Consider the following 17,843-nt stretch of genomic DNA (forward strand, 5'->3'; position numbering starts at 1 on the left):
TTTTTGCCCCCAAAATGGATAACCTCACATTTATCCACATTATTCTGCATCTGCCATGCATTTGCCGACTCACCTAACCTGTCCAAATCACCCTACAGCCTGTCAGCGTCCTCCTCACAGCTCACACCGCCACCCAGTTTAGTGTCATCTGCAAACTTGGAGATATTACACACAAGTCCTTCATCCAAATCATTGATTTTTATTGTAATGAGCTGGGGTCCCAGCACTGAGCGCTGCGGCACTCCACAAGTCACTGCCTGCCATTCTGAAAAGGACCCGTTTATCCCGACTCTCTGCTTCCTGTCTGCCAACCAGTTCTCTATTCACGTCAGTACATTACCCCCAATACCATGTGCTTTGACTTTGCACACCAATCTCTTGTGTGGGACCTTGTCAAAAGCCTTCTGAAAGTCCAAATACACCACATCCACTGGTTCTCCCTAGTCCACTCTGCTAGTTACATCCTCAAAAATTCCAGAAGATTAGTCAAGCATGATTTCCCTTTCATAAATCCATGCTGACTTGGACTGATCCTGTCACTGCTTTCCAAATGCCCTGCTGTTTCATCTTTAATAATTGATTCCAACATTTTCCCCACTGCTGATGTCAGGCTAACTGGTCAATAATTACCCGTTTTCTCTCTCCCTCCTTTTTTAAAAAGTGGTGTTACATTAGCTACCCTCCAGTCCATAGGAACTGATCCCGAGTCAATAGAATATTGGAAAATGACCACCAATGCATCCACTATTTCTCGGGCCACTTCCTTAAATACTCTGGGACGCAGACTATCAGGCCCTGGTGATTTATCAGCCTTCAATCCCATCAATTTACCTAACACAATCTCCCGCCTAATAAGGATATCCTTCAGATCCTCCTTCTCACTCGACCCTCGGTCCCCAAGTACATTCGGAACATTATTCGTGTCTTCCTTCGTGAAGACAGAACCGAATTATTTGTTCTTTTTGTCTGCCATTTCTTTGTTACCCATTGTAAATTCACCTGAATCCGACTGCAAGGGACCTACGTTTGTCTTCACTAATCTTTTTCTCTTCACATATTTGCAGAAGCTTTTATGTTCCAAGCAAGCTTCCCTCCTAATGAAACCCTTAGTCCTCTCCTGTTGAATTCTAAATTACTCCCAGTCCTCAGTTTTGCTGCTTTTTCTGGCCAATTTTTGTGCCTCTTCCTTGGTTTTAAAACTATCCTTAATTTCCCTTGTTAATCACGGTTGAGCAACGTTCTCCGTTCTATTTTTACTCCAGACAGGGATGTACAATTGCTGAAGTTCACCCGTGTGATCTTTAAATGTTTACCATTGCCTATCCACTGTCAACTCTTTTAGTATCCTTGGCCAGTCTATTCTAGAATTGCCAAATTCACACCTCAGACCGTCAAAGTTCCTTTTCCTTAATTTCAGGACCCTAGTTTCTGAATTAACTGTGACACTCTCCACCTTAATGAAGAATTCTACCATATTATGTTATATTTCCCGAAGTGGCCCCGCACAACAAGATTGCTAATTAGACGATTCTCATTACACATCACCCAGTATAGGATGGCCTGCTCTCTTATTGGTTCCTCAACATATTGGTCGAGAAACCCATCCCAAATACACTCCAGGAAATCCTCCTCCACCACATTACGACCATGTGGTTAACCCAAACTATAAGTAGATTAAAGTCACCCATGATAACTGCTGTACCACCACTGCATACATCCCTTATTTCTTGTTTGATGCTGTCCCCAACCTTACCACTACTAAACAGTGAGATAGACATTGCAGCAAGGGTCTGGTTATTGTGAAACAACAATTCTAGAAGAACAGTGACCCCGACATGATTTGAACAAGCAGCCCTTTGATCTAGAATCAGACGCACTACCGTTAAACCACGAGGTTTACACAGTAGTTAAGGGATGTTCGTCTATATGAAGGTTCTGCAATACAAGGGACTTTAAATTCCCCGCCTATTAAAATACAGTGAGTAAAATGGGATATGGTTTAACAGTCACATGCAAAGTGTCATGTGATGATGCTTGGGGTCACTAGACGCCAGCGGGCGCCTCTGTCGGAGGTCATCGGGCTGTACGCGCGTGTGCGCGGGCCCTGGTATTTAAGAGCGAGTACTGTGTCACGTGGGCACTTTGGGAATAAGTAAAGTTGAACCAGGTTTACAGTAGAGTGAGTTTACAGGAACAAGTCTGTCGAGTCATTCTATACATTGCACAAAACACAGGACAAATGATTGAAGTATGGAGTGTCCCTGAGTTAGCATTTGTTTGATTGTGCAAAAGAAGGTGAGGGGTTAATTCATGATGCTTTCCCATGAAAGCAAGACAAAAGGTGAAGAAAAAAACCATACGGTGACTGTCCGGTGAGCGCTGCTTGCGCTACCTGGTGGGAATGGGCAGTAATTTTAAAGCCTCTTGTATTGCAGAACCTTCATAAAGCCGAACATCTCCAGTTTACTGTGTAGGCCTCGTGGCGCAACGGTAGCGCGTCTGACTCCAGATCAGAAGGTTACGTGTTCAAATCACGTCGTGGTCACTGTTCTTTTGGATATTGTTCTTCCAGAATTAATATTTCATTTGCAGTTTGAAAATAAACAGACCCTTGCTCCAAGGTCTGTCTCACTGTTTCCCCGGTGTCAGGCAGAGATACGCCTGCTGCCCTCAATTATTTCATGTGACAGGACACAAAATTTCAAAATCAATCTGCAGGTGGCCACACACAGCAGAGAGAAGTCAGGATGGCCGAGTGGTCGAAGGTGCTGTGTTCAGTTCAAAATCTATCTTGAAGACAAGGTTCCAAATCCCACTTCTGGTGTTTATTATTTTTAATCATTAAGCAGAAACAAACACCAACTTTGTAAATATTGAACCATTCATGTTAATTATTTCATTTTCTCTAATCTTTAATTGATCAATGTTCAAAATGTTTACGCGGGGTTGCGATGCGGGGAGTTTTCACGTGTTAAACGAATGTGATAACCACGACACTACTGAAACACTGCAATTGACACAATGCCAGGAACATAACCAGAGCTTTAACCTACACAGCTGGCCGATACTTCAGGAGCTGGTTTTCCGAGAATAGAATGACGGTGCTGTATTTAGGAAGGCAGTGAGTGTGGTAGGAATTGATCTCGTGTTTCCCAGACTTTGCACATCGGAACAGGAGCTGGCCATTTAGCAGCGAGTGGTTAGGATCAGGAATGCACGGCTTGAGACTTTCTGGCCTCAGGTAAGAAGGTGGTGCTCAGGAATAAGGTGAAAGGTTGAATCTTCTGCACTGACTCTCTTTAACAAACTCCAGCACCAGGTCAGACGGAAATGTTAAGCGAGCAGCTGAACTGCTGAATCCCACTTTGTAGGAGTTGGCCGTGGTGTCAAACAAATGTGTTCCGTTTAATGATAATAATTGTTAGAAATGGAATTCAAGCTGAACATATGTGAAGAGGAGACAGTGACCAGAACACAGCACCTTCGACTGCCCGGCCATCCTGACTACTCAGCGCTGTGTGTGGCCACCTGCAGGTTGATTTTGAACTTTTGTGTCCTGTCACATGAAATAAATGACGGCAGCAGGCGTATCTCTGCCTGACACCGGGGAAACAGTGAGACAGACCTTGGAGCAAGGGTCTGGTTATTGCCAAACAGCAAAGGAAATATTAATTCTGGAAGAACAATATCCAAAAGAGCAATATCATAACGTGATTTGAACACACAGCTTTTGGATCTGGAGTCAGACACACTACCGTTGCACCACGAGGCCTACACTGTGAGCTGGAGATGTTCGTCTATATGAAGGTTCTGCAATACAAGAGGCTTTAAAATCCCCGCCCATTCCCACCAGGTATCAGAAGCAGCGCTCAGCTGACAGTCACCGGATGGTATGTTCGAAAACTTTTCTCTTGCTTTCACGGGAAACCATCATTAATTAACCCCTCACCTTGTTTATACAATCAAACAAATGCTAACTCAGGGACACTCCATACTTCAATCATTTGACCTGTGCTTTGGGGAGCGGGCAGGGAAGTGGACCTGAGTCCATTATCAGATCAGCCATGATTGTATTAAATGGTGGAGCAGGCTCGAGGGGCCGTATGGCCCACTCCTGCTCCTATTTCTCATGATCTTATGTTCTTATGCATGTTAACCCATTTTACGCACTGTATTTTAGCTTTCTGGTTGAAAGTGTTCATTGCCGATGACACCACGAATCTGGCGCAACTTTTATCAAATAGCAAATACTGGAAATCTCAGCAGGTCAGGCAGCATTTGCAGGGAGACGAAACTCGCCTCTGATTGTTCATCCACAGCAAGTTTAAACATAATGTTTCTGCCTGGGATTGAACCAGGGACCTTTTGCATGTAAAGCAAACGTGATAACCACTACACTACAGAAACCTCTTGTACAACAGCCCCCACAGCGTGGAGCTGACCAGTGAGCTCCCTCTGTGCAGATCGGGAATGTGTTGGCTCTCCTGAAACAAATTCTGCCCCACACTGAAAGTTTTCAATCCTTCTCCTCTGCTCCACTTTACAGAAATGTCACGGATCACCCAGCCACCGTGTTCATTTCCACATCCTCACAGTGGGGCCACAGAGGCTCCTACCGTCACCCCGCGATCAGCGAACTCACCCAGTTTACAAAATTAAACCCCAAACACGTGCCCGGCAAAGTGCAGGAGAAGCCAGATAGTCTGTAATCTCGGTCTATCACAGAGAGTATTGGTATTCATGGTGATTACAGCAATTATTAAGCGTTTCACAGACGTCAATTAATTTTCTGCGGTGAATTGATCGAGGATTGAAACCAGGTTAGTGCGCCGGGTCTTAACCCCTCGACCACCAGGGAACAGTTGCGATACATGTCGAACCAGGTTCGTGCACCAGATCTTAACCCCTCGACCACCAGGGAACAGTTACGATGCATGTCGATACATTTATATATATTTATATAAGAACCTGAATGTCAATGGCTACCAACCTAGACCTCGTGGCGCCCACGGTAGTGCGTCTAACTTTGAGTGAGAGAAACGGTTCCACAGTGACACCTGTCATGTGTTCGACATGGTTACTGCTTGTACTATTACAAGGAGTGCCACCAGAGGGCACTGCAGTGGGAGACTTGTAGCTTACCTGCACAGGTGTGCCTGGCCTAGTATAAAAGGGAGGCCACCAGGTGTGATCCTCACTCTGTGGTTATCAACAAAGGACTCAGGTCACTACAGTTAAAGAATGACTCATTGTCTCGTAAGTCATTATCAGAGCATTTGAAGGGATAACAAGGGAGCCAAAAGCCTCAGAAACTGGAAATTCTACCAAAGCGTCGAAGTCATGCTGTAGGTGCCTGTGACAACACATTGCTCAAAGTTCTCCACACGTGAAGGCAGAGTGTTTCTTCGACAGAAAGACTGGGCATCTTGCGAAGGCATGCCGACTGAAGGGTAAACCTATTTTTAAAGCTATGAGTCCAGCGTTCAAAGCTATGAGTAGAAATCTCAAGAGACTACATAGTATGGAAGACCAACAACACGATGAGGAGATGTTAGAGTTACACATCCTCAGGAGCACTAGTTTAACGGACAGTGATTCGGAAAGCATCAAAATCCACATAGATGTTGTTGGATTCAAGATACCAATGGAAATTGACACGGGTGCATCCGTGAGTGTAATACCGGCGTCACTGTACCGCGACAAATTACGTGATTTCCAACTGGAGAAACCCAAGATAGAGCAGCGAGGCTACTCGGGAGAGTACATTCCTGTGGTTGGTCATATCACTGTACCGATCGGTGAAATATAAAGATTAATTTCAGAACTTGCCTCGAATAGTAGTGAAAAGAGACAAGTCTGCCTTAGAAGGAAGAAATTGATTAAGCTCACTGAAGCTGGATTGTAGACAGATTTTCTGTGTGGAAGCGAGATTTTCATCAACGGATGAGGTTATCAAGAAGTATCCAAAGGTGTTCTGCGAAACGGACTGTCCGATCCAAGGCTTCAAGGCGAGTGTCAGCGTACAGAAGGACGCTAGATTGGTTTACTACAAGCCTCGTTCCGTACCATATGCACTCAAGGAGATAGTTGAGCATGAACTCAAAAAACTAGAAGGTGTTAAACGTTACACTGCGGAAACATCTCCACTTTCAGCACAAGATTAACAAAATTAAACCCAATGAGATCGGGAGAAAAGTTCCTCACATGCTCAAGGCAAAATAAATAATTGTCGTTCTACAAAAGAATGAACAAATTTCAGCACCAGGTAAGAATGAAATGTTCAGCGAGCAGGTGGACTGCTGAATCGCACTTTTAAGGAGTTGGTGGTGACAAAGCAAATGGGTTCTGCCGAATGATTCAATATCAGAAATGTCTGCAATAGGATTCGAACACTATCTATAGTGACCTGAACACATCACCATGACCACTCGGCCATCAGTACTATTCACTGCTGTGTGTGGCCACCTGCAGGTTGATTTTGAACTTTTGTGTCCTGTCACATGAAATAAATCAGGGCAGCAGGCAGATCTCTGCCTGACACCGGGGAAAGAGTGAGACAGACCTTGGAGCAAGGGTCTGGTTATTGTCAAACAGCAAATGAAATATTAATTCTGGAAGAATAAAATTGAAACGAAATGTGATCCTGACACCCAGAAACAAGTTCTAAGGCAAAAGGTTAAATGCTGCATTCCTTCCTGCAAAAAATTCCTTTCACAACCATTTCTCTGAACAAAACGTCACAAAACAAAAATGTTCCTTTCAAAGTCATTAAACTCCCGAATTTCCACGCCCCGCGACTCTCCTGAATCAGATGCCTCAAGTTTTGCCGACTCCATCCATATCCCTTTGCTCCAAGGTCTGTCTCCCTGTTTCCCCGGTGTCAGCCAGAGATCCGCCTGCTGCCCTCATTTATTTCACTCTCTAATATTCCAACAGCAGCCATGGTTGTGTGAAGGTTTGTATTCTGTTAATCGTCGCCAATTGTTGTGAAAAGTAGAACACCAAGAGTCTGAGTACTGTGAGCTAAACTTAGTGTGATCTTAGTCTTCTTTATTACAACTCCAGAGTGCCTGAACAACATGGCTGCCAACCTTTTATACTGGCACTGCAGGTGTGGGCAGGTGACCATTAGGACTCCAACAGTCACACCCTCTGGTGGCAAGTATGACATAGTTACATACTTCACATAATTGTTATCATTAAGAAGTTATAATTCCAATGAATGCCTGAATAATCAGAAAGGAGCCTGGTTTGTAGGACAAGGCTACATATCAGGAAGGAGCGTAGTTAGATGACAAGGGAAGTAATACTCTGAGGATAAGTTTGGAGAATAAAAAGACTAAATACTGGAAACACTGAGCAGGCCAGGCAGCATCTGTGGAGAAAGAAACAGAGTTAACGTTTCAGGTTAATAACCTTCCATCAGAGGTTGGGCAGTTGTGTTCGGTAATACTATTAAAAGTTTCAATTGTCACGAAGCAGGGGTAAGGAAAATATATAAAATGTGGCATTTGGAACAGATAGTTTAGAATCCGATTAATGTTTGATCAATTTCTAAACCGAGCTGAAAACTGCAACGTGTTTGAGTTATTCGGCTAACATTCGCAAGGTTTGGGTGTAAATACTATTAAATGTATGTTTCATTATTGTCTGCTTAATAACTCTGACATTTAATGTTGCGGACCCTATTCCTGCACTGCGTGTGTTCCAGCTCTGTTTGGAGCACCGATCCCTTCAATCCGTCGCTTACAGGGACAGTTGGATTCACCGTTTCTTTGTTTGGTGAAATTTAAAAGATTGAAAGCGGCGCACATCAAACTGGTCACCTACTCACTAACCGCTACACGCTGGTCCCGTGAGGTGGATGCACAGTTACTGTTACAAGCTTGAACGCAGGTACAAGCAGAACTCATTCATAGAAAGTCCAAGTCCCTGAGGCACCTGATTTTTAGCACCAAACTCCTTCGCAACGAGTTGCGGTTCGTGTGGGGTGATTTGGGCACATCTTTCCCCACACGACAACACTTCAAACACAACTCAACGGATGCAAAGCGCTTTGGGGCGTCATGAGTTCCTGAAAGGTGTTGCAGAAATGCAAGTCCTTCTTTGCAAAAGTTTGATGCAATTTCAAAATTCTTGGGTAAACTGAGGGCTCGTCCGGGATTTGAACCCGGGACCTCTCGCAAATTTCAAGCAATAACCCCGAAGCGAGAATCATACCCCTAGACCAAAGGGCCAACTGCTTAATGAACGTGGCGATGAGGTGCAACCATTATTGAAACATTTTTAGTGTGTTGCCATTCTTGATCGGAGGAGCACATGAGATGGAATCAGTGACTTTGCTTTTTCGACCTGTCTTCTGAAGCACCGCACGGTCCAACTCCGACAGTCAATGAGCTGTTGGGACGTTAGTGTATCCAGGCTGTGGGCGGTCACCCCGAGCGCAGCAGAGGGGTTTCTGCATTAGTTCTGGGTGCGGACAGTATCTTTCCCCTTCTCTCTTCCTCTTGTCTATAACCCTGTGCTTTGGTTTCTCTATTTATTCCCCTGTCTCGGTTTCTAGTGATTAAAAGGGAACAAAAGATGAAATGGGTCACACTGTGGAACAATTTCTCTCACTCAAAGTTAGACACACTACCGTGGGCAGCACGAGGTCTAGGTAGGTAGCCGTTGATATTCAGGGTCACATATAAATATATATAAATATATCGACATGTATCGTAACAGTTCCCTGTTGGTCGAGCGGTTAAGACCCGGCGGACTAACCTGCTTTCAATCCTCGATCAACTCATCGCATAAAAATAATTGAGGTCTGTGAGACGATTAATAATTGCTGAAACCACCATGAATACCAATATTTCTGTGATAGACCGAGCTTACAGACAATCTGACTTCTCCTGTCCATTTCCGGGCATGTATTCCGGGTTTAATTTTGTAAACTGGGTGAGTTCGCTGATCGCGGATAGAAAGGTCGGAGCCTCTGTGGCCCCACTGTGACGATGTGGAAGTGAACACTGTGGCTGGGTGATCCCTGACATTTCTGTAAAGGGCAGCGGAGGAGAACGATTGAGGACATTCAATGCAGGACAGAAGTTGTTTCAGATGAGCCAACACACAATGCCGATCAGCACAGACGGAGCTCACTGGTCACCTCCCCTCTGTTCGGGTTATTGTACCTGAGGTTTCTGTAGTGTAGTGGTTATCACGTTTGCTTTACACGGGGAAGGTCCTTGATTCAATCCCGAGTTTAGTCTCCTGGCAAATGCTGCCTGAACTGCTGAGATTTCCAGCATTTGCTATTTTTCTCCTGGGCTCCCTTATTGCTTAATTGCTCTTCATTTCACTTCAATAAATAGATAACTTTGACTGAGAGAAAACGGATCCACCGGGGACCTTTTGCGTGTGAGGCCAACGTGATATCCGCTGCACTGCAGCCCATCAAAAAGTGAGAAACCACTGAATATAAAGGATGAGCTGGTCAACGTGAAACCCTCCTTTCTTATTCAGCAGTGGCATGAACGGGAGTCAGACGCCACAAAGTTTAATTAAAGACAAAAATACAAGTAACACTTGCAAATCTTTTCAATGTAAAATTCTTTCACTTTATTTGAAATCCGACAGCATTGAATCTGAAAATACGCACGGTGGGATTTTATCTTCACTACTGATTTTATTTTGTGTGCACGATAGGAAAAACCGGTGCTGCTAAATTTGATAAAAGTTTCCCCAGATCCCTGAAGACTTTGAACCAGAAAGCTAAAATACAGTGAGTAAAATGGGATATGGTTTTCGAGTTGAGATGCAAAGCACAGGCCAAATGATTGAAGTATGGAATGTACCTGAGTTAGCATTTGTTTGATTGTGCAAAAGTAGGTGAGAGGTTAATTAATGATGGTTTCCAGTGAAAGCAAGATAAAAGTTTTCGAATAAACCATACGGTGACTGTCCGGTGAGCGCTGTTTGTGATACCTGGTGGGAATGGACGGGGATTTTCAAGCCCCTTGTATTGCAGAACCTTCATATAGACAAAAAATCTCCAGTTCACTATGTAGGTCTCATGGTGCAACGGTAGTGTGTCTGACTCTTGATCAGAAGGTTGCGTATTCAAATCACGTTAGGGACAGTATATTTTTGGATATTTTTCTTCCAGAATTAACATTTCATTTGCTGTTTGACAATAACCAGACCCTTGCTCCAAGGTCTGTCTCACTGTTTCCCCGGTGTCAGGCAGAGATACAACTGCTGCCCTCAATTATTTCATGCCACAGGTCACAAAATTTCAAATCAATCTGCAGGTGGCCACACACAGCAGTGAGTCGCCAGGATGGCCGAGCGGTCGAAGGTGCTATGTTCAGTTCAAAATCTATCTTGAAGACAAGGGTCCAAATGCCACTTCTGGTGTTTATTATTTTTAATCATTAAGCAGAAACAAAAAACAACTTTGTTAATATTGAACCATTAATGTCAATTATTTCATTTTTTCTAATTTTTAATTGATCAATGATCACGGCCGGTTGCGATACGGGGATTTTTCACGTGTTAAGCGAATGTGATAACCACTACACTACGTAAACATTGCAATTGATACAATGCGAGGAACATAATCAGCGCTTTAACCTACAAAGCTGGCCGATACTTCAGGAGCTGGTTTTACAAGAATGGAATGACGGTGCGATATTTTGGAAGGCTGTGAGTGTGGTAGGAATTGATCTCGTGTTTCCCAGACTTTACACATCGGAACAGGAGCTGGCCATTTAGCAGCGAGTGGTTAGGATCAGGAATGTACGGCTTGAGACTTTCTGGCCTGAGGTATGAAGGTGGTGGTCAGGAATAAGGTGAAAGGTTGAATCTTCTGCACTGACTCTCTTTAACAAACTCCAGCACCAGGTCAGACGGAAATGTGAAGCGAGCAGCTGAACAGCTGAATCCCACTTTGAAGGAGTTGGCCGTGGTGACAAACAAATGTCATCCGTTTAATGATAATTATTGTTAGAATTGGAATTCAAGCTGAACACACGTGTTGAGGAGACAGTGACCTGAACACAGCACCTTCGACCGCCCTGCCATCCTGACTATTCAGCGCTGTGTGTGGCCACCTGCAGGTTGATTTTGAACTTTTGTGTCCTGTCACATGAAACAAATGAGGGCTGCAGGCGTATCTCTGCCTGACACCGGGGAAACAGTGAGACAGACCTTGGAGCACGGGTCTGGTTATTGCCAAACAGCAAAGGAAATATTAATTCTGGAAGAACAATATCCAAAAGAGCAATACCCCAACATGAGTTCAACACACAACCTGTTGATTTGGAGTCAGACACACTACCGTTGCACCACGAGGCCTACACAGTGAGCTGGAGATGTTCATCTATATGAAGGTTCTGCAATACAAGGGGCTTTAAAATCCCTGCCCATTCCCACCAGGTATCAAAAGCAGCGCTCAGCTGACAGTCACCGGATGGTTTGTTCGAAAACTTTTCTCTTGCTTTCACGGGAAACCATCATTAATTAACCCCTCACCTTCTTTACACAATCAAACAAATGCTAACTCAGGGACACTCCATACTTCAATCATTTGGCCTGTGCTTTGGGGAGCGGGCAGGGAAATGAACCTGAGTCCATTATCAAATCAGCCATGATTGTATTAAATGGTGGAGCAGGCTCGGGGGGCCGTATCGCCCACTCCTGCTCCTATTTCTCATGATCTTATGTTCTTTTGCATGTTAACCCATTTTACTCAATGTATTTTAGCTTTCTGGTTGAAAGTGTTCATTGCCGATGACACCACGAATCTGGGGCAATTTTTATCAAATTTATCAGCAACGATTATTCCTACCGTGCACACAAAATACAATCAGTAGTGAAGATAAAATCCCACCGTGTGTATTTTCAGATTCAACGCAACAGCATTTCAAATAAAGTGAAAGAATTTTACACTGAAAAGATTTGCAAGTGTTACTTGTATTTGTGTCTTTAATTAAACTTTGTGGCGTCTGACTCCCGTTCATGCCACTGCTGAATAAGAAAGGAGGGTTTGACATTGACCAGACTGCACTGCCCCTGATATTTGTCAGCTCATCCTTTATATTCAGTGGTTTCTCGCCCTTTGATGGGCTGCAGTGTAGCGGATATCACTTTGGCCTCACACGCAAAAGGTCCCCGGTGGATTAATTTTCTCTCACTCAAAGTTATCGATTTATTGGTGAAATAAAGAGCAAATAATGAATAAGGGAGCCCTTTTGCCAGGAGAATTAATAGCAAATAAAAAGAGCAAATGCTGAAAATCTCTGCAGGCCAGGCAGCATTTGCAGAGAGACCAAACTCGCCTCCGATTGTTCATCCACAGCAAGTTTAAATATAATGTTTCTGCCTGGGATTGAACCAGGGACTTTGCACGTGTAAAGCAAACGTGATAACCACTACACTACAGAAACCTCTTGTACAACAGCCCCCACAGCGAGGAGCTGACCAGTGAGCTCCCTCTGTGCTGATCGGGAATGTGTTGGCTCACCTGAAACAACTTCTGTCCCACACTGAATGTTCTCAATCCTTCTCCTCCGCTGCCCTTTTCAGAAATGTCACGGATCACCCAGCCACCGTGTTCACTTCCACATCCTCACAGTGGGGCCACAGAAGCTCCTGCCATCTCCCCGCGATCAGCGAACTCACCCAGTTTACAAAATTAAACCCCAAACACGTGCCCGGCCAAGTGCAGGAGAAGCCAGATAGTCTGCAAGCTCGGTCTATCACAGAAAGTATTGGTATTCATGGTGATTACAGCAATTATTAATCGTCTCACAGACCTCAATTATTTTTATGCGATGAATTGATCGAGGATTGAAACCAGGTTCGTGCGCCAGGTCTTAACCCCTCGACCACCAGGGAACAGCTACGATACATGTCAAACCAGGTTAGTGCACCGGGTCTTAACCCCTCGGCCACCAGGGAATAGTTACGATGCATGTCGATATATTTATATATATTTATATATGAACCTGAAGATCAATGGCTACCTACCTAGACCTCGTGGCGCCCACGGTCGTGCGTCTAACTTTGAGTGAGAGAAACTGTTCCACACTGACACTTGTCATGTGTTCTGCATGGTTACAGCTTGTACTATTACAAGGTGTGCCACCAGAGGGCACTGCAGTGGGAGATTTGTAGCTTACCTGCACAGGTGTGCCTGGCCTAGTATAAAAGGCAGGCCACCAATAAAGGATATCAATAAAGGACTCAGGTCACTGCAGTTAAAGAACGACACATTGTCTCGTGGATTCATTATCAGAGCATTTGAAGGTATTACAAGGGAGCCCAAAGCCTCAGAAACTGGAAATTCTACCAGAGCGTCGAAGTCATGCTGTAGGTGCCTGGGACAACACATTGCTCAAAGTTGTCCACACGTGAAGACAGAGTGTTTCTTCGACAGAAAGACTGGGCATCTTACGAAGGCATGCCGCCTGAAGGGTAAACCTGTTGTTAAAGCTATGAGTCCAGCGTTCAAGGCTCTGAGTCGAAATCCCAAGAGACTTCATAGTATGGAAGACCAACATCAGGACGAGGAGATGTTAGAGTTACACATCATCAGGAGCACGAGTTTAACGGACAGTGATTCGTAAAGCATTTAAATCCACATAGATGTTGCTGGATTCAAGATACCAATGGAAATTGACACGGGTGCATCCGTGAGTGTAATACCGGATTCACTGTACCGCGACAAATTGCGTGATTTCCAACTGGAGAAACCCAAGATAGAGCTGCCAGGCAACTCGGGAGAGTAAATTCCTGTGGTTGGTCATATCACTGTACCAATCGGTGAAATATAAAGATTAATTTCAGAACTTGCCTCGAATAGTAGTGAAAACAGACAAGTCTGCCTTACAAGGAAGAAATTGATTAAGCTCAATGAAGCTGGATTGTAGTCAGATTGTCTGTGTGGAAGCGAGATTTTCATCAACGGATGAGGTTGTCAAGAAGTATCCAAAGGTGTTCTGCGAAACGGACAGTCCGATCCAAGGCTTCAAGGCGAGTGTCAGGGTACAGAAGGACGCTAGATTAGTTTACGACAAGCCCCGTTCCGTACCATATGCACTCAAGGAGAAAGTTGAGCATGAACTCAAAAAACTAGAAGGTGTTAACCATTACACTGCGGAAACATCTCCACTTTCAGCTCCAGATTCACAATATTAAACCCAATGAGATCGGGAGAAAAGTTCCTCACATGCTCAGGGCAAAATAAATAATTGTCGTTCTACAAAAGAATGAACAAATTTCAGCACCAGGTCAGACGGGAATGTGAAGCGAGCAGGTGGACTGCTGAATCGCACTTTTAAGGAGTTGGTGGTGACAAAGCAAATGGGTTCTGCCGAATGATTCAACATAAGAAATGTCTGCAATAGGATTCGAACACTATCGATAGTGACCTGAGCACATCACCTTAGACCACTCGGCCATCATTACTATTCAGTGTTAAATGTAGCCACCTGCAGGTTGATTTTGAACTTTTGTGTCCTGTCACATGATATAAATCAGGGCAGCAGGCGGATCTCTGCCTGACACCGGGGAAAGAGTGAGACAGACTTTGGAGCAAGGGTCTGGTTATTGTCAAACAGCAAATGAAATATTAATTCTGGAAGAATAACATTGAAACGAAATGTGATCCTGACACACAGAAAGAAGTGTTAAGGCAGAAGATTAAATGCTGCATCCCTTCCTGCAAAAAATTCCTTTCACAAACATTTCTCTGAACAAAACGGCACAAAACAAAAATGTTCCTTTCAAAGTCATTAAACTCCCAAATTCCCACGCCCCGCGACTCTCCTGAATCAGATGCCTCAAGTTTTGTCGACTCCATCCATATCCCTTTGCTCCAAGGTCTGTCTCCCTGTTTCCCCGGTGTCAGGCAGAGATCCGCCTGCTGCCCTCATTTATTTCACTCTCTGTGAATCTCTCTAATATTCCAACAGCAGCAATGGTTGTGTGAAGGTTTGTCTTCTGTTAATCGTCGCCAATTGTTGTGAAAAGTAAAACACCAGGAGGCTGAGTACTGTGAGCTAAACTTAGTGTGATCTTCGTCTTCTTTATTCCAACTCCAGAGTGCCTGAACAACATGGCAGCCAACCTTTTATACTGGCCCTGCACGTGTGGGCAGGTGACCATTAGGACTCCAACAGTCACGCCCTCTGGTGGCAAGTATGACATAGTTACATACTTCACATAATTGTTATCGTTTAGAAGTTATAATTCCAATGAATGCCTGAATCATCCGAAAGGTGCCTGGTTTGTAGGACAAGGCTACATATCAGGAAGGAGCGTAATTAGATGACAAGGGAAGTGATACTCTGATGATAAGTTTGGAGAATAAAAAGAGTAAATACTGGAAACACTGAGCAGGCTAGGCAGCATCTGTGGAGAGAGAAACAGAGTTAACGTTTCAGGTTAATAACCTTCCATCAGAAGTTGGGCAGTTGTGTTAGGACATACTATTAAAAGTTTCAATTGTCACGAAGCAGGGGTAAGGAAAAGATATAAAATGTGGCATTTGGAACAGATAGTTTAGAATCCGATTAATGTTTGATCAATTTCTACACCGAGCTGGGAACTGTAACGTGTTTGAGTTCTTCGGCTAACATTCGCAAGGTTTGGGTGTAAGTACTATTAAGTGTATGTTTAATTATTGTCTGCTTAATTACTCTGACATTTAATGTTGCGGACCCTATTCCTGCACTGTGCGTGTTCCAGCTCTGTTTGGAGCACCGATCCCTTCAATCCGTCGCTTACAGGGACAGTTGGATTCTCTGTTTCTTTGTTTGGTGAAATTTAAAAGATTGAAAGCGGCGAACATCAACCTGGTCACCTACTCACTAACCGCTACACGCTGCTCCCGTGAGATGGAAGCACAGTTACTGTTACAAGCTTGAATGCAGATACAAGCAAAACTCATTCATAGAAAGTCCAAGTCCCTGAGGCACCTGATTTTTTTGCACCAAACTCCTTCGCAAAGAGTTGCGGTTCATGTGGGATGATTTGGGCACATCTTTCCCCACACAACAACACTTCAAACATATCTCAACGGATGCAAAGCGCGTTGGGGCGTCATGAGTTCCTGAAAGGTGTTGCAGAAATGCAAGTCCTTCTATGCAAAAGTTTGATGCAATTTTAAAATTCTTGGGTAAACTGAAGCTCGTCCGGGATTTGAACCCGACACCTCGCGCAAATTTCAAACAATAACCCCGCAGCGAGAATCATACCCCTAGACCAACGAGCCAACTGCTCGATAAACGTGGAGATAAGGTGTAATCATTATTGTAACATTTTTAGTGTGTTGCTATTCTTGATCGGAGGAGCACATGAGATGGAATCAGTGACTTTGATTTTTCGACCTGTCTTCTGAAGCACCGCACGGTCCAACTCCGACAGTCAATGAGCTGTTGGGACGTTAGTGTATCCAGGCTGTGGGCGGTCACCCCGAGCACAGCAGAGGGGTTTCTGCATTAGTTCTGGTTGGGGACAGTATCTTTCCCCTTCTCTCTTCCTCTTGTCTTTCACCCTGTGCTTTGGTTTCTCTATTTACTCCCCTGTCTCAGTTTCTAGTGTTTAAAAGGGAACAAAAGATGAAATGGGTGTCACTGTGGAACAATTTATCTCACTCAAAGTTAGAAACACTACCGTGGGCAGCACGAGGTCTAGGTAGGTAGCCGTTGAAATTCAGGTTCACATATAAATATGTATAAATATATCGACATGTATCGTAACTGTTCCCTGGTGGTCGAGCGGTTAAGATTCGGCGGACTAACCTGGTTTCAATCCTCAATCAATTCATCGCATAAAAATAATTGAGGTCTGTGAGACGATTAATAATTGCTGTAACCACCATGAATACCAATACTTTCTGTGATAGACCGAGCTTACAGACTATCTGGCTTCTCCTGCCCTTTGCCGGGCACGTATTCCGGGTTTAATTTTGTAAACTGGGTGAGTTCGCTGATCGCGGATAGAAAGGTAGGAGCGTCTGTGGCCCCACTGTGAGGATGTGGAAGTGAACACGGTGGCTGGGTGATCCCTGACATTTCTGTAAAGGGCAGCGGAGGAGAAGGATTGAGAACTTTCATCGTGGGACAGAAGTTGTTCAAGGTGAGCCGACACAGAATGCCGATCAGCACAGAGGAAGCTCACTGGTCACCTCCCCTCTGTTGGGGTTATTGTACCAGAGGTTTCTGTCGTGTAGTGGTTATCACGTTTGCTTTACACGGGAAAAGTCCCTGGTTTAATCCCGTGTTTAGTCTCCTGGCAAATGCTGCCTGACCTGCTGAGATTTCCAGAATTTGCTATTTATTCTCCTGGTAAAAGGGCTCCCTTATTCCTCAATTGCTCTTTATTTCACTTCAATAAATAGATAACTTTGACTGAGAGAAAACGGATCCACCGGGGACCTTTTGCGTGTGAGGCCAACGTGATATCCGCTGTACTGCAGCCCATCAAAGGGTGAGAAACCACTGAATATAAAGGATGAGCTGGTCAACGTCAAACCCTCCTTTCTTATTCAGCAGTGGCATGAACGGGAGTCAGACGCCACAAAGTTGAATTAAAGACACAAATACAAGTAACACTTGCAAATCTTTTCACTGTAAAATTCTTTCACTTTACTTGAAATCCGAAAGCATTGAATCTGAAAATACGCACGGTGGGATTTTATCTTCACGAATGATTTTATTTTGTGTGCACGATAGGAAAAACCGGTGCTGCTAAATTTGATAAAAGTTGCCCCAGATCTCTGAAGACTTTGAACCAGAAAGCTAAAATACAGTGAGTAAAATGGGATATGGTTTTCGAGTTAAGATGTAAAGCAC

At 44.2% G+C, this 17,843-nt stretch overlaps 3 non-coding genes across 3 annotated transcripts; 1 reads left to right on the forward strand and 2 right to left on the reverse strand.

Annotated features, from left to right (window-relative positions):
- The first annotated feature begins 2,473 nt into the window (after positions 1 to 2,473).
- On the forward strand, positions 2,474 to 2,545 carry trnaw-cca (transfer RNA tryptophan (anticodon CCA)). Its single transcript has one exon. It is a non-coding gene; the product is annotated as a tRNA-Trp (tRNA).
- Positions 2,546 to 4,334: 1,789 nt separating this feature from the next.
- Positions 4,335 to 4,407, reverse strand: trnav-uac (transfer RNA valine (anticodon UAC)). The gene has a single exon. It is a non-coding gene; the product is annotated as a tRNA-Val (tRNA).
- A 7,951-nt stretch (positions 4,408 to 12,358) lies between these two features.
- On the reverse strand, positions 12,359 to 12,431 carry trnav-uac (transfer RNA valine (anticodon UAC)). Its single transcript has one exon. It is a non-coding gene; the product is annotated as a tRNA-Val (tRNA).
- Between the last annotated feature and the right edge of the window lie 5,412 nt (positions 12,432 to 17,843).

Source organism: Pristiophorus japonicus, unplaced genomic scaffold (assembly GCF_044704955.1).
Source record: "Pristiophorus japonicus isolate sPriJap1 unplaced genomic scaffold, sPriJap1.hap1 HAP1_SCAFFOLD_47, whole genome shotgun sequence".
NCBI classification, from domain to species: domain Eukaryota; kingdom Metazoa; phylum Chordata; class Chondrichthyes; family Pristiophoridae; genus Pristiophorus; species Pristiophorus japonicus.